An 18529-nucleotide genomic window follows, 5' to 3' on the forward strand; every position below is an offset into this window, starting at 1 on the left:
AAGTCAAGGCTCAGGGCCTCCAGCATCGGCAGACAGTGGGGGAGGGACCACCTCCTCTTTGAATAGCTTGGCCAGTGCTGTGCCGGGGCCCTCTGCCACCTCCATCAACTTCGTGACCGCCTCATCGGCCTCCTCATCATCATCGAGTAGGACATAGCCATCACTGATGGCTTGAAGGTCAACGGCGATGTAGTGTGAGGCGATGACGACTAGGGCGCGCTTGACGCCCATGTGCAGTGCCCCTCGGAGCTACTCACGCACTTGGCCGCTCAACGCAATCAGATGGCTCCCAAGGGAGCTGCCCGACTGGACCCCCTCGACTTCTAGGGCCTCATAGGTGGTATGGGCAGCACTCTTCAGTGCATTGTGCTCCCTGATCTCGGTCTCTAGCACTGCTTGCACCGCGACCGAGGCCTCGATTGCCCAGGCAACCTCCTTCTCTAGCTCTGCGCCAAAAGAAACGGAATGGGGTTGAGCGCAAAGGAAAACAAGCCAAATAGGGGTGGAAGCCTACGGGACTCACCCTTGGCCTTCTCCTTCTAGCGCTAGGCCTTGACCCAGGAAGCCTCGGCCTTCTCCTTCAGGCACTAGGCCTCGACCCAAGAAGCCTCGGCCACCCTAGAAGCATCTCTCCCTAGCTCTGCATCACACCAGGGAGTTAGGGGGCGAACACAAGGAAAGCGAATAAAACGAGAGGAATAGGACTCACCCTCGGCCTTTCCCCTCTAGACCACAGCCTCAGTCCGAGAGGCCTCAGCCACCATAAGGGCCTCATCCAAGGCGCCTTTCGTCAGCTGGTACTGCCCAGCAAGGACCTTGCCTGAGGCCGTCGCTTCTCTAGCCTGGGACCTAAAGGCATCGCGATCGCCAGCTACCCGAGCTAGCTCCTCCTCCAATTCCTTGACCTACGCCGCCAAGGGGTGGCCTGCTCTTGAGCCATGGCCGCCTTGGCCTTCGCATCGGCACAATGAAGATGGAGGTCCTCCACCTCCACGCTCCACGCCACCAGAAGCTCGTTGGCGTCGGCAAGCAGGCCCTTCTACCGCTAGAGCTAGTCCTAGATGTCCCTCTCCTGCCAGAGAAAGACTAACTTCCCAAGGGACCAGGTCTCGAGCTCCTAGGTAAGCAAAACAGGGGGCATTCGCTACAAGAAAACTCAGAAAAAGATGACACCGCATGAGAAAAGAAAGCACGAACCTGGGCGACTCTGGGTAGATCGTCGGCCACCACGGACAGCATCGTCTGCAATGACCACTCCGCTAGCTGGCGGTATTACTCGAAGGTGTCCTAGCGCCCACCCTCGGCCATGTCCTCGAGGGCGAACAGGGGCTCCCCCTTAGGGTCGTCCTGGCTCTGCCACAGGACACACAGGTGATCCCACCCGTAGGGCTCGGGTCGTACCCGCACGAGGGCCGAGCTTCCCTCGCCCGGGGTCGAAACTGGCTGTTCCATGGCACCGGCCACCTCGGCATCGACCACCTCCTACGCTTGGGAAGTATCATCGGAGGAGATCGGATGGACCTCCGCCTCCTGGGTGCTCTCTTGCAATGACGACGGGCCTTGAACCAAGGGTGCCACCGAGGCCTCTGCTGCCTTCATCTCCACTTCCTGGGCCGACGGCCTCACCATGATCATGTTGGCATCGATGGTCCCGAGGGCTTCGGCCTCCGCCATCGTGGCCTCGGTGTTCGCAGGGGCTCTGGCCCCATCGCTGTGGCCTCGGCGGTCCTAGGCGGTCCGACCTCCGTCACCTCGGCCTTGGAGACCCTAGGGGCCTCGACCTCAGTGGCCTCAGCAACGGAGGGCACCTCAGCCCCATCTGACTCACGAGCCTTGCCCTCATGGGGCAGAGGTGCTCCCTCCCCCGTCTGTGTCGAGGTCACCTTGGTAGCCCCTCCTTGGGTGGCCGGCTCCTTCAGGTCAGCCCTCGCCGACGCCACGCCACGTTATATGGCGGCTTGCGCCTCCGCCACCCAGTGGGCGGTGGAGCCAGGGCTCACCTTGAGCACCTTAAGGGGCACCAAGGTAGGCACCTCCGTAGGTCGCTTCTGGCTAAAGACAAAATACTTATGGGGTTAGCATGAGACCGAAGGATGAACGGAAAATGTTGCGACTCTACCAAAAAGATGCTTACCTCGAGCGGGGCTGCAACCGCTTCGACACGGTGACCCTCCTCTGCGCAGGCGATGGTGGCGGCAGAGGCATGGCCTCTGTATCTATTGGCGCCAGCCAGTCCTCGATGGACCCTAGCACCCCCTCGGTCCCCTGCGGGGGGTAGTTGTGCCGCCCTCACCGCTACCTACTCCACCGCTACCCACGAGCCCATCAGGCTAACGGCACGCTTTCCCAACACCCGTGCCTCTGGCGTGTCGGCCTCGGCCCCAGGGCGGGCGATTGCTAGCCCCAAGGCAGCTCCTCCTCCTCCCCCTGGGAGCGCTGGGCTGCTTGTCGACGCCCTAGGCACCATCTCCCCAATGTCAGGGAGATGGTCTAGGGGACCCCACCCCATCTCGCCCTCGTCATCTCTGTCCGAAGCGTCTATCAATAGCGACGGTGATGGGGACACCTCCAATGGGAGACCGTCCTTCCTTTGCTACCAGCAGCGCTTCTCTAGTTCCTCGCGCACAAGGATCTTCTTTGTGCGCTTCGCCACCTTGGTGTCCTTCCGCCTCTTCTGTGCCTTGGCATGCGCCCGGTTGACCGCCCGCCGCATTGCGTTCTTGGGAACAGGCGGCAGGGAGGCTTGCACGTCCCTCATCCCCTGTAGGAACAACGAACATGGATAAGGGAACAAGAAACAATGAGAAACGGGGAGGCCTCGGGGGCTACAGTGGCGCGTGACTTACCAGCGAGAGGAACCCCCACGACGGACGCATCGCGAAGGGGGTCAGGCCACTGCTCCTCAGCTTCGCCTCCACTGTCTCCCTCACCTGGTGAAGAATTTCCTCATCGGAAAGGGCGGAGGCAGACATCCGGATGCCCTCGATCGGCTCATCCGGCCTCATCTCGAATAGGCACCACCGTCGAGCCATCAGCAGCAGCACCCTCCGGTGGTGGAAGGTGGCCATGACCACAGCCGTAGTAAGGCCATGGTCCCGCAGCCTCTCTAGCCCCTCTAAGAGCGGCTGCAGCTCAGGCTGATCCTCCCTCGGGACGCCATACTTCCACCTCTTTGGGCAGCTCCCCATGATCTGCCCGGTGTAGGGAGGAAGTCCACCGTCGTCGTTGCGAATATAGAACTAGCTCGTGTACCAGCAGCGATTGGTCGACACGAGCTGGGCCGGGATGTAGAGGTGTTGATGGTCCTGGCGCACTTGGAGAGTGCAGCCGCTGCCCTCACCGCCTTCCTTATGCCCAATGTACCCGTCGGCTTGGTGGTATGCCTCGCTCGGAAGAGGTGGAGCCCTAGCTCCCAATGGGGAGCAATCCCCAGATACCCCTCATAGACGATGATGAAGATGGCCGCCTGTGCGATGGAATTGGGGTTGAAGTTGTGGAGCTCCACGTCATAGTAGTGTGGGAGCGCCCGCATGAACTGGTCCGCCAAAAGGCCGAGGTCGTGCTCATGAAAAGACACGAAGCTCATGACATAACCGTCGCGGGGCCTCGGCTCCGGCTCGCTCGATGGAGCGATCCACTCTGACCTATTGGGGTCAGTAATTGGACAAAGAAGTCCACCGTCGATGAGCGACTGAAGCATCTCCACGGTGATGTCGGACGGACCCCAAGGGTCTACCTCGATGACAACGACATTGCCGGCCATGAGCACGGTGGAGAATTTGACTACGGCGGTGAGTCTCTCCCCCTCTCTCCTTCTATGCCTCGCCCTTCTCCCTTCCTCTTCCCAGTGCTCTCTGCTCTAGCGACGGCTCAAGGGCGGCAAAGGCTAATGTAGGCAAAGTAAGGGAGGGGAGGGGCGAGGCTCATCGCGTATTTATGCAGGAAGAGGGCGAAATGGACGGGCGACGAAATTGGGGAAGTTTCCCTCAGATTCGGCGTAGTTAATCTAGATCCGATTTTACCACCCACATGCCCACCTTTTCCTCATTAATCACGCGAATAGTTATGTTCCATCTGTTGACATGACATTGCATCCAACCACTACAGCGACAAGCGTCGTTCCGCCTCCCCGGGAAAATCGCCTCAAAAGGTGCGCCTATCGTTGTTGAGCCAATGGGGGAGATATCCCCCACCCTATACCTTTCAGACAAAGGAACTAGGCGCCGAGCCCATTATGGTCTAGGGGTTCGAAGGCTAGGCCCCTAAGGGTTTTGATAGCCGCCCCAGGGCAACAGCAGGGACGATCGTGGGCAAGCCCATACGGGGCCGAGACCCAAGCAAGCGAAACGCTTGGGACGCCCAAAGTCGTGTCTAGGACCGGCAGGGAGGTCTCCGAATGGGATCCCACCGTAGAGAGGCACTGAGCCACCGAGGCCCAGCGAACGGCCCTGACACCCACTAGAGAAACCCTCTGGTACTCTTGGAGTGCGTCTCTGGACCACCAGCCAACCCCTAGTGAACGAGGCTCGGGCCTCCACTCAAACTTACCCGATAACAGCTCATCGGAAGTGCCACCGCTTATGCCCATCGAGGGTAGCCTAGCATATTCCACCCCTCCTTCCAAACGAAAAGGAAGTGTGAGGGTCGTACAAAAAGCCAGGGGAACCCCTGATGGCCCTCTTGCTCCATGCAGAGGCTAAGGGGCTCTTCCCGCAACCTTGTCGAGACCCAGCGACCTAGGCTCGCATTCGAGGGGGCTTGGCAAAACAACCCCTCCTTTTGAGTGAAAAGGACGCGCGAGGGTCGTACAAAAAGCCAGGGGAACTCCTGATGGCCCTCTCGCTCCGTGCAGATGCTAGGGGGCTCTTCCTACAGATATGCCGAGACCCCGCGACCCAGGCTCGCACCCGAGGAGGGCTCGGCAAACAAACCCTCATGTGCGAGGGGCGTCCAAAAAGCCAGTGGAACTCCTGATTGCCCTCTCGCTCTGTGTAGAGGCTCGGAGGCTCTTCCTGCAACTTTGCCGAGACCCAGTGACTCAGGCTCGCACACGAGTGGGCTCGGCAAACAACCCCTCCGTCCAAACGAAAAGGATGTGTGAGGGTTGAATAAAAAAGTTAGGGGGCCCCTGACCGCCCTCTCGCTCCGTGCGGAGGCTTGGGGGCTCCTCCTACACCCAAGACAAAGACAAGCGACCCAAGCCAGCACTTGAAGACTCGAAAAAACACAATAAAGGGCATCGAGCCCGTTACGGTCCAGGGGTTCGAAGGCTGGGCCCCTAAGGGTTTTGACAGCCACCCTAGGGCAACAGAGTCAGGGATGACTATGGGTGAGCCCGTACGGGGCTGAGGCCCAAGTAAGCGAAACACTTGGGACGACCTAAGTCATGTCCGAGATCGGTAGGGAGGTCTCCGAATGGGATCCCACCATAGGGAGGCACTGAGCCATCGAGGCCTAGCGAACGACCTCGGCACCCACTAGAGAAACCCTCTGGTACTCTTGGAGTATGTCTCTAGACCACCAGCTGACCCCTAGCGAATGGCGCTCAGGCCTCCAATCAGACTTACCCGATAACAGCTCACCGGAAGTGTCACCGCTCGCGCCCACCGAGGGTAGCCTGGCATATTTCACCCCTCCTTCCGAGCGAAAAGGAAGCGTGAGGGTCGCACAAAAAGTCAGGGGAACTCCTGATCGCCCTCTCGCTCCATGCAGAGGCTCGGGGGTTCTTCCTACGATCTTGTCGAGACCCCATGACCTGAACTCGCACTTGTGGGCTCGGCAAATACGATAACATCCCTCGGTCAACATGAGAAAAAGACCTTGGAGGAATGAATCCACTCCCCTAGGGCCTCGGGGGCTACACCCAGCGGGTGCGCTCGCGCGGACCCACCGAGGCCTCGAAGTACGAAACACTATTCTACCAGGAGCTACCGCCAGTCAAGCCTCATTAAAACCTCAAGAAGAGCGCTCATGCTCTCCCTGAGGCTCGAGGGCTACTGTCGGGTACCATAAAATGGGATACCCTAAACGTTTATCGAAAAAATCACTTAAACCCAATCAAAGACAAAGCCAAAAGGTAAACCATCGGTTGGCCTCCGGCCTTGTCTGAGCCCACTAGCTCTCTGCCTCGCACGAGGCCTCGCGTGGGAAGCCTCGACGGCCTACCAAATCTCCGCCTCGCGTGAGGCCTCGCATAGGGGGCCTCAATGGGGAACTGATTCTCCATCTCGCCCGAGGCCCCGCGCGTAAAGCCTCGGACAAGATGTTGATTCTTTGTCTCGCTCGAGGTCAGCTTGGCAACAACCCATCGCCTCTACCTCGACTAGTGTGATAGAACCGACCAATTATACGAAATTAAGTAAGAAAATCATCCACCAGAGCAGACGATTGAACAAACTTAAGCCCGTATAACCTGGTAGTCCATGAAATCACGAAGGATTTCAAACCAACTCGTGTCCCAGCCATGATCGTAATAAGTTTAGCGGTCACCATCACAAATTACATAAAAGTTCGCATCATAGATACATTAGGGTTTAAACATAGTTATTACAACCAGTTCGAATAAAAGTAGTGGAAGTCATTTGTTCAAACCACACACACTCACGCGGAGTTTAAATATAGTGCCAGCGAATGATCATCTCCAACAAAAGCATCAGGTGAGACGTAAGGAATGACCATGCCCATGGTCCTAAGCATCACCCATCGCAGGATAAAGGCAGTTGATACAGTAGCCATAATACATCTGCCCATCTGCAACAAGTGGGAATAAAACCCTGAGTACGAGAAGGTACTCAGCTAGACTTACCCGACATAACCAAAAATAAATGACACCAAGGATTATGAAGGGCTTTATAGTAGGGTAGCTGACTCATTTGCAAAAAGAAGCATTTTTAGCATTTCAAGAACCTTTCTAAAAGCATTATTGCCAAGTTAATTATTATTAACCTATCGACTAGATTTGCACCTATACTAGAGTAAACATGTGATTAAGCAGATAATGATAACCAATGATCATTAAACAACTTCCATACTGTCATATTCATTATAACTGTCCAAGTGTTCCATAAACATTTACTATGATGAAGTAACTCAAGTCAAGTGCTCACTATCTAGGAGCGATGGCGATTCGAATCGATTCCTAACCAGCTGGTGATTTATTCCTTACACAAACCTCACTCACCCGCTAAAGTGAGATATTGATCACCGAGTCAACTTTCCAGGAATCTTGAGTTTGCCAGGAACCACATGTACCCGGGGGCCGACCGACTGCACTTTGGTCTTATCATCCCGCCCCCGTATCCTACCACACCTGCTCCGGCACAGTGCGTTGCGGGCAATCTACTCGGCCCGAAAAATCTCCCAGCTTCGTGGTCGGAAGGTACTTTATCCGGCCAGCTAAATGTAAGGCATGTGTTCAACATGACTTGAGGCCCAACAACGGTCGGTCCTTAATCGACACAGACGGAAAACACTACAGTCCAAAACTCTACAAGTCTCCGTCCGGTCTCAACTTCATTTAACACTTAGTTATACCATGACTTCATAGTCATCCAAGCAGATCCAGGTAACCACCTATAGCTTGCAGGTGACAGGAAATCACCTGACTTCTACCGGTCTAAGCCAGCTAAGCATTGACTTGACTGCGGATACCAGGGTAACAAGGATATAGTATAACAAAGGTAGACAAGGTATAATGCAGCAACGGTTGCAAACAACTCCTGAATGTAATGCATCAATTAAAGTAAAGCATTTAATTAAATAATCGCAAACTGGGAGAAAAATGCTTCGGGGCTTGCCTCTCTCGAAAGAGCTCGGACGGTGATCGGGGCACTCCGGAAGTTCTTCAACGTCCTCCTCGTCGGCTTCTGGCACTTCCTGCTGCTGCACCTCGAGCTGCTCCTCGGGCTCCTCAGGTATGATGACTGGGTTCTCGGTTTGCGATCCTGTATGATGCAATACGCGTAAGTGATTATGCAAACGGTGCATCTAAGGAGATGAATGCAATGGATATGTTTAAATGCAAGGTAGTCAACATCATCCAAGAAACTATACTACAAGCACATGTCATCTACTACATTCTCTTCTACTACTAATATGTTAAGTCAACATATCTTATGAAATGCTTCAAAGATACACCAAAGCTTTACTAATTTCTTCATCACACTTAAAGCAACACTTGCTTAAACCCTAATTAATAATAGGTTTGAATAGCAACATATATTTCTGATGCTCCTAAAAATCTAAGAAAATTACAGTAGCATAATACTATCCTAAACAAACTACCATAAAATTTCATGGCATTTGGATAAGTAAACTATCCTACACAAAAATGACAAGCAATAGTATAAAAATGAGCATGAAATTGCTTTGTACTATGAAAAGTGTCAAACAACAGAATTAATATTTTTCCTAGGTTCTTCATAGGATATAATGACTATCCAAAAATTATCACATACATGTTTTATACAAAGTTTGCTCTCTAGCAAAAATAACAAAAATCAGCCATTAAAGGTACTTGAACTACACCTAAAACTTTTCCCACAGTACATGCATGAAACATATTTTTCCTAGGAAGTACATGACATAAAAAGATTAACAAACTTGGAATCATATTTTTCTTAAGCCTATAGATTTTTCTACACATTTTTCAAGTTATCAGCAATATACATGATTAAATAAAATCCTACGGAAAAGTATCCCAAAAATGACATGCAATAATTTTCCCAAGTAGATTTGATGATAAGGAACCTAGCAAAAATTTGTTTCAACAAATTTGGATCAAATTTGGGCACCCAAATATTTTTCAAACCATTTCAGATTTTAAATAATAAAGAATAAATGAAAACAAATCCCTTAAACAATGCTGGGCCAGCCCGCTGGAATCAGCTGGCCCACGGCCGTTTTCAGCCTGCGTGGCCCGAGCGAAAGGGGGAGCGCGGCGGCCTGGCAGGGCTTCGGCCCACGGCCGCTTTGCCTGGCCGGCCCGGCTGGCTAGCAGAGGCAGAGGCCTCGCCGGTGTGCGCGCTGGCGCGGCGGCGCGGCTCGGCCAGCGGCCGGCGGCCATTATCGGCCGGGCCAGGGCAAGCAAGTGAGCGCAGGAGGTTCGTGAGGCATTGGCGAATGCGAGCAGGCAGCTAAGCAGGGCGGAGAAGGGGAGGAAGGGGACGTTCCACGGCGGCCGAGCATGGTGGCACCATGGCCGATGGCGGCGAAGCTTGGAACAAGCGCTACCTTGGCTCAAATGACGGCACAACCACGAGCACCAGGTGTCAGAGAGCGAGGCGGAGTTGCTGGCGCGAGGAATCGGAGAATGAGGCGCGGGAGGAGGAGCAAATCGCCGGCGGAGCGACTGCGGCGCTCGGTGGCGAAGCTCACTGCACGCGGAAGGAGCTGCTGTGGCTGGCTGAGTGCGGAATGCTGCGCTTGGACAGCCTGAATGCGGAGCTGCGGTGGCGTGATATCGGCGCGACGCGTGTGCCTGACGCGGTCGGGCGCGGCGTGCGGGAGGAGAAGACAGCGCGCGGGTGGGCTAGGCCACGGCGAGCAAGCTGGGCCGAGGCGAAGGCGGGTGAGCGGGCGGCGGGCGCGGAGGCAGGCCGGGCCGGCTTCGGCTGGCGGGCCAGAAACGAGGCGGCGGCCCGCGACTGAAAAAGCCCTTTTTCATTTTTATTTTTCAAGAATTTTTCAATTACCAGTTTTCAAATATCACTTTGAGCAAGAAAATGACATCTTTTGAAAATGTCCCAAAAATGAAAGTTGCTTAGAATTTAATTCTCTACAACTTTGCTTTTATGACTAAAGCTAAATTCTTTCTAGATTTTGAATTATCAAATCAAAGTCCAAATCTAACTCAAAACCCTAATTTTTGGGAATTTATTTTTAAAGCAAAATTTGGCAATAATTCAAATACAACCTTGCTCCAAAAATTGAACTAAACATTGCTAGATGATTTACAATAGTAGCCAACCATGTTTTACTAATCTAGCAAGAAATTTGGGCAAACACAATTCTAAACAAGTATATGCAACATTCATGTTTCACGAGCATGTTTCATATGTTTCGAAACAGTGTTTCAGTTGTTATTTACATGATTAGGCATGTACGATTAATATGCTTTATGATGCATGATATGCGTGATTTGCAGTGCCTAAATGTAGGCATAACACCAGGGTGTTACAGCCCTCCCCCCTTATAAAAATCTCGTCCCGAGATTTGGGTTACGAACCATTTGTTATAAAATTCTTCATAAGCTTTTTGTAGATACTCTCCTATTTCCCAAGTTGCATCTCCCTCATCATGATGATCCCACTGTATCTTGTATGTTTTCACCACACTATTCCGAGTAGCACGTTCCTTCGTGTCTAACACTCGGACGGGTTGTTCACGATACACCAAATCTGATTTGAGTCGAATGCCTCGAGGTTCTATTCTTTCCTCTGGAACACGCAAACATTTCTTGAGATGTGATACATGGAAAACTGGGAAAACGATACTCATTGTTTCAGGTAACTCTAACTTATAGGCTACCGGACCTCTTCGTTCCAAGATCTTGTATGGTCCTATGAATCTCGCGGCAAGCTTTCTTCGGATTCCAAACCTTTTCTTCTTCATTGGCGTGACTTTCAGATAAACATAGTCACCCACTTCAAACATAAGGGGTCTCCTTCTTCTGTCTGTATAGCTTTTCTAACGTGATTGGGCCGCTTTCATATTCTGCTGAATAATATGAACTTTCTTCTCGGCTTCTTCTACAAAGTTAATGCCATAATACCTTCTATCACCAGGCTCGATCCAATTCAATGGTGTTCTATATTTTCTGCCATATAAAGCTTCGAATGGGGCCATCTTGATGCTTTCTTGATAACTATTATTATAAGAGAACTCAGCTAACGGTAACCATGACTCCCATGATCCCTTGGAAGACAATACACAGGCTCTTAACATATCCTCCAAAACAGCATTTACTCGTTCAGTCTGACCATCTGTCTGAGGATGATAAGCGGTACTGCGAATCAAACTAGTTCCCGAGCCTTTGTGTAAATGTTCCCAAAAGTGGGCCGTGAACTATGAGCCTCTATCAGATACTATGGTCTTTGGTATACCATGCAACCTCACAATTTCTGCGATATACTTCTCGGCATATTGAGGTTGTCGATAATCTGTTTTGATAGGCAAGAAATAAGCGGTCTTGGTAAGACGGTCCACAATTACCCAAATTGAATCATGGCCTTTTGGGTTAGTGGGCAAACCCATGATAAAATCCATACTGATATCGTCCCACTTCCAACTAGGAACGGACAAGGGTTGCAACATACCGGCAGGTTTCATGTGAATTGCTTTCACTCGACAACATGTGTCACATCTGACAACATATGCTGTAATTTCTTTCTTCATTTTGGTCCACCAATAGCGAGATCTTAGTTCTTGATACATCTTACTACTTCCGGGATGGATAGATAGCTTAGAAAAGTGAGCTTCATCCATGAGTTTATTCCTAAGCTCTCGATCCTTGGGAACCACAAGACGGTTGTCAAACCACAACACGCCCTATTCATCCACTTTAAAGTGTTGAGACGGCTTTTCTTTTATTTTCTCTTTGATATGGAATATTCCCTTGTCGGTTTTCTAACCTTCTATTATCTTACTTTCCAAAGAGCAACTAATCTAAATACTATGTAACATAGCAGGATGCATTAGATTGAACCCATCTTCAAGTAATGGCTGCACATTTAAATAATGTGACTTTCTACTCAAAGCATCTGCCACTACATTGGCTTTACCAGGATGATATTGCACATTCAAGTTGTAATCCTTTATCAATTCCAACCATCTACGCTGTCTCATGTTTAGCTCTGGTTGGGTAAAGATATACTTAAGACTCTTGTGATCCGTGAAAATACTGCACACATTACCAAGTAGATAATGTCTCCAAATTTTTAGGGCATGCACAACTGCAGCAAGTTCAAGATCATGTGTTGGATAGTTGACCTCGTGCTTTCTCAATTGACGTGATGCATAAGCTATGACTCTCCTTTCTTGCATAAGAACACAACCCAATCCAGTCTTCGATGCGTCGCAAAACACATCAAATGGTTTCTCGATATCTGGTTGTGCTAGAACAGGAGTAGTGGTCAACAGTTTCCGCAAAGTGTGGAAAGCTGCTTCACACTCCTCTGTCCACACAAACTTGTGATCCTTCTGTAGGAGGCTTGTCATCGGTTTGGCGATTTTCGAGAAATCTGGTATAAAGCGACGGTAATAACCCACTAGTCCTAAGAAACTTCTAATCTCAGGAACTGTGGTCGGTGCTTTCCAATTCATAACTTCTTGCACCTTACTTGGATCGACTGAAACTCCATTCTCTGACAGAATGTGACCAAGGAAAGGAACTTCCTTCAACCAGAATTCGCATTTGCTAAACTTAGCATACAATTGATGATCTCTAAGTCTGGTCAAGACAGTTCTCAGATGCTCTTCATGATCTTTCTTGTTCTCGGAGTACACCAGAATGTCATCGATGAACACCACCACAAACTTATCCAATTCTGGCATAAAAACTATATTCATCAAAAACATAAAGTATGCAGGAGCATTTGTCAAGCCAAAGGACATGATAAGATACTCATATAACCCGTATCTGGTGGAAAAAGCAGTTTTTGGTATATCCTGTGGCCTAATCTTAATCTGATGATAACCGAATCTCAAATCTATTTTTGAGAACACCTTGGCCTTGGATAATTGGTCAAACAGAACATCAATATGTGGCAAGGGATATTTATTCTTGATGGTCACAGCATTGAGTGGCCTATAATCTACGCACATTCTCAACGTGCCCTCTTTCTTCTTTTTCACAAACAAAGCGGGACATCCCCATTCAGACTTACTTGGCCAAATAAATCCCTTTTTTGATAAATTTTCTAATTGCTTCTTCAGCTCAGCTAACTCATCTGGAGGCATCCGATAGGGCCTCCTTGAAATCGGAGTTGTTCCGGGGACTAGCTCAATTCCAAACTCAATCTCCCTATCTAGCGGAAGACTAGGTAGCTCATCCGGGAATACGTCCGGGAATTCACACACTACCGGAATCTGATGAATAGGAATGACTGCCGTAGCATAGGTAACACTTATCAGGTCTATTCTCTGAGGCAATGGTACTTGGAAAGTACCCTCACCCAGGGGATCCTTAAGGGTAAGTACTCGACTTCCAGTATCTACGACTGCTCCCCAATCCTTCATCCAATTCATCCCTATAATGACATCCAAGACTAACCTAGGCATAACTATCAAGTTCACTCGGAACTTCCTGCTACCTAATTCAAGGGTTGCCCCTCGAACCATCTGGTTGGTCAAAACATCATCCCCTGCTGAGCTTATACGGTACCCATAACCCAATTCTGTGCATCGTTGTCCATGTTTCTGTGCAAATGCTTGACTCATAAAAGAATGCGATGATCCAGAATCAAATAGAACAACTGCAGGGTTTTCGTTGATAGGAAACTTACCAGCAGTGACGGGCTCTCCCTCTGGAATTTCATCCACTGTCGTACTATGCACTCTAGCATTATAAGTCTGCTGCTTCTTTTTGGGCGGGTATGGACAAAACCTTGAGAAATGACCGGGCTGATCACAGTTATAACAGGGTCCTCTCACTGTCCCGGCAGATCCCACAGCTCCCTTGGAACTGCCTTGTACCGTAGTTGTGGCTGCCTTGTTGGGCTGTACTGCTATCTTGTATGACTTTTGAGGTCCACGGAAATTCTGACTTCTTAGCTGAGGTGGCCGAAACCTAGCGCCAAGTGCCGATGGGCGATATGGGGGACGACCTCCCATAGGAGCTCTAGCTTGAGACGGCCCACCTTCAAAGGCTCTCTTGCGTGTCTTGGCTGCGGTGCTGGCATTATTATTCTTCTCCTGCTTCAGACAGTCGCTGATGAAGTCATTGAATCTGACGCGGTTGTTGGTACCAACATGCTTCATCATTTTTGGATTGAGACCCCTCTTAAAACTGGCTATTCTTTTAGCATCTGTGTCAACCCTGTCGGGAGCATAGCAACACAAGTTGTTGAAGGCATGTATGTATTGCGTCACGGTCTTGGTGCCCTGGTTCAATGCCAAAAACTCTCCCAACTTCATCTCGGTCAGCCCTGGTGGAATATAGGCTCCATGGAAGGCCTCAGCAAACTCTCTCCAAGAAATCTGAGCATTTGGAGGGAAGGTAGTGCGATGGTGCTTCCACCACATTCCCGCCGGTCCTTGCAATTGAAGTGCAGCATACTCCATTTTTAGAACCTCCATCATCCTCAACACACGGAATTTATCTTCCATCGTGTTGATCCATTCCTCAGCATCGAGTGGCTCTGTTGCTTCCTTGAATACTAGTGGCCTGGTGTCCATGAAATCTTTGAAGCTGCTATATTGGTTCACTCCCATGCCACCACCTTGATTGTTACCACATTGAACGTTGTTGGCGATGGTTCGAAGAAGATCCTCCATGTTCTTCTGGGATTGTTCCGCATTGCGCTGACTCCTGAGCAGCTGTGGCGAGGAACATCTCGGGGGTAAACGGGGGAGGAGGTGGCAAATGCGGTTCATGGGGAGGTTCATTGTTGTTGCCATGGTTTCCACCACCACCACCACTGGTCCCCACACCGTTGGCACCGAGCTCAGCAGCCTCATATGTGGTTCGGTGAGTGTTTGTCATCTGCATATTTCAGCAACAAGTAACAATTGAGTGAAGCTGTAATAATTGCGAGTGAAGGAAAAATTTATGCTGTACTAAATTTACTGGAGAGAATAAACTCATACAATAAAACAGAGGCACAACAATCGCATCCCAATTAAAACAACAACACTTAATCGAATTACTTCAACGGCAAACATCGCGTCCATACAACCAAATTTGCCAGTATACATACACTGGACTTTTTATGTGTTCAGATATCGCATTCGAAAATCAAGTTCCAACCACATGCCAAGTCTCATACGTTCAAAGCAACATACGATAGATTACATGCCAACAAAAGAAATGCCATCACGACGAGACCTAGATACTAGCACAAGGCAACTAGCCTACTCCTCGGGGCCATCGTCGGGATCGGAGACGTCACCATCGCCTCCAGGTGAAACTGCAGGCTCATCCTGGTTGTCGTCGTCGATGTCCATGCCAGCGGCGTTCGGTGGAGCATATGGGCCAACCCCACTGTAGAGCGCGTGAAACTCCTTGTGCAAGTAGCCATTGTATTCCTCTAGCTCATCAACCCTCTGCAGCAGAAGGTTTCTTGCATTCCAGGCTTCATTCCTTTCCTGAACCAACTGTCCAATCATGCGGTCTGCATTGTTGTTGGCTTGAGTCAACGTATGCACTCGCTGCATAGCTCTATCACCTCTCTCAACCGCCTGATCTCTCTGTAAGTTCATATCAGCCAACTGCTCCTGCAAGCTAGCTATAGCACATGCCTGTCTCTTCTTCTGCTTCTTCCCTTTGAGCTTATCCTCACTACGCAAGCCAGTCAAAGTCCAGTAGGTACTCTCAAGACCCTCATATGCTCTGATGGCGGCGAACATAGCACTCATTGCCTGGTTGTCGCTAGCCTGTCCTTCAGCTGGACCTCTGACCAATGCACTTCCCTGAGGCTGAACCCAAATGGCATCACGAGGATCATCCCTAGGAAAAGTACCGGCCAGAGCTGCTACAAGCTCACTGGGAAATCTACTCATGATGTCCCTGATGACACGGAAGGCTGCTCCCTCTGCACCCTCAGCTGGAGTGCGACCCTCAAACTCCAAATGCCAACCATCCCAATCCGGAGCATCACCGAGAGCAGGAACTGTGATCTCCACCACTGCAAGTCCATCCTCTGCTAACTGGCTCTCATTCCATGAGTACACCGGCTCTTGACCCTCTAGGTACCCCACATCATGGAGCACTCTCCAAAGCAAAGTTGGCATGCCAAACTCGCTCAAGAAGGTGTCCGTGGTGCGGTGCTCCCTCAGGGCCAACGGACGTCGGGGTGCTCTTCCTCTAGTGGACTTACGGGCGGTCTGCTTCGTGCGGGCCATCTGTAGCAAAAGTTTTTTTATTACCTCGGGGAAACATATTTTTGGTGATACATCTTTTATCAAAATGAGATAATCAATTTATAAGGGGAGGAATGCATGAGATGAATGAGATGCACAAGTAACATGATGTATGCACGTGTCGTACGTTCTCACAAACTTAGGAAATAAATAATTTCTAATGATGAATTCGGTGGCATACAACGATCTCTCAATACGTAGCTAATACGTTCTACACGATAGCGTTGTTATGTACCTGCAGAAGATTCATTTCAGCCCAATTCCCAATGAATGCATAAAAGCAGTAAAGTTTTATCTACACGCTCTACACGAATCCCCAGATACGTGTACAACGGTAGTAACTACCCAAACCATCGTCCTACTAACGGCATCGCCTCCACAGACGGAAGACCCATTCATGAGATACATTTGTAAAACATGCGTAGAATATGTAATTACTCCAACATCATATAAGCATTCACCCTAGATCGGCGGTGTATCCGATCATGCTCTCACAACTCACACTTACCGAGGCGTAGAGGCAAATGATCCATACATTACCACTCAAACAAGTGGCACTCATACAATAGCACGCCGTATGAGCGACGAAAGAGAAATATGATGCAAGAACCCCAGTCAGTACTTAATTAAGCCACCTAAAGTCCTTAACTGGGCATAACGGATATGATCACTGGCACACTTTATAGTTTTAAAATCATGTTTTTCAAATGCCTTTTTGTTTTAAATACACTTGTGAACAGTAACACGCTAAACCATGCTCTGATACCAGCTGTGATAGAACCGACCAATTATACAAAATTAAGTAAGAAAATCATCCACCAAAGCAGACGATTGAACAAACTTAAGCCCGTATAACCCGGTAGTCCGTGAAATCATGAAGGATTTCAAACCAACTCGTGTCCCAGCCATGATCGTAATAAGTTTAGCGGTCACCATCACAAATTACATAAAAGTTCGCATCACAGATACATCAGGGTTTAAACATAGTTATTACAACCAGTTCGAATAAAAGTAGCGGAAGTCATTTGTTCAAACCACACACACTCACGCGGAGTTTAAATATAGTGCCAGCGAATGATCATCTCCAACAAAAGCATCAGGTGAGACATAAGGAATGACCATGCCCATGGTCCTAAGCATCACCCATCACAGGATAAAGGCAGTTGATACAGTAACCATAATACATCTGCCCATCTGCAACAAGTGGGAATAAAACCCTGAGTACGAGAAGGTACTCAGCTAGACTTACCCGACATAACCAAAAATAAATGACACCAAGGATTATGAAGGGCTTTATAGTAGGGTAGCTGACTCATTTGCAAAAAGAAGTATTTTTAGCATTTCAAGAACCTTTCTAAAAGCATTATTGCCAAGTTAATTATTATTAACCTGTCGACTAGATTTGCACCTATACTAGAGTAAACATGTGATTAAGCAGATAATGATAACCAATGATCATTAAACAACTTCCATACTGTCATATTCATTATAACTGTCCAAGTGTTCCATAAACATTTACTACGATGAAGTAACTCAAGTCAAGTGCTCACTATCCAGGAGCGATGGCGATTCGAATCGATTCCTAACCAGCTGGTGATTTATTCCTTACACAAACCTCACTCACCCGCTAAAGTGAGATATTGATCACCGAGTCAACTTTCCAGGAATCTTGAGTTTGCCAGGAACCACATGTACCTGGGGGCCGACCGACTGCACTTTGGTCTTATCATCCCGCCCCCGTGTCCTACCACACCTGCTCCGGCACAGTGCGTTGCGGGCAATCTACTCGGCCCGAAAAATCTACCAGCTTCGCGGTCGAAAGGTATTTTATCCGGCCAGCTAAATGTAAGGCATGCGTTCAACATGACTTGAGGCCCAACAACGGTCGGTCCTTAATCGACACAGATGGAAAACACTACAGTCCAAAACTCTGCAAGTCTCCGTCCGGTCTCAACTTCATTTAACACTTAGTTATACCATGACTTCATAGTCATCCAAGCAGATCCAGGTAACCACCTATAGCTCGCAGGTGATAGGAAATCACCTGACTTCTACCGGTCTAAGCCAGCTAAGCATTGACTTGACTGCGGATACCAAGGTAACAAGGATATAGTATAACAAAGGTAGACAAGGTATAATGCGGCAACGGTTGCAAACAACTCCTGAACATAATGCATCAATTAAAGTAAAGCATTTAATTAAATAATCGCAAACCGGGAGAAAAATGCTCCGGGGCTTGCCTCTCTTGAAAGAGCTCGGACGGTGATCGGGGCACTCCGGAAGTTCTTCAACATCCTCCTCGTCGGCTTCTGGCACTTCCTGCTGCTGCACCTCGAGCTGCTCCTCAGGCTCCTCAGGTATGATGACTGGGTTCTCGGTTTGCGATCCTGTATGATGCAATGCGCGTAAGTGATTATGCAAACGGTGCATCTAAGGAGATGAATGCAATGGA

This window comes from Miscanthus floridulus, chromosome 1 (assembly GCF_019320115.1).
Source record: "Miscanthus floridulus cultivar M001 chromosome 1, ASM1932011v1, whole genome shotgun sequence".
NCBI classification, from domain to species: domain Eukaryota; kingdom Viridiplantae; phylum Streptophyta; class Magnoliopsida; order Poales; family Poaceae; genus Miscanthus; species Miscanthus floridulus.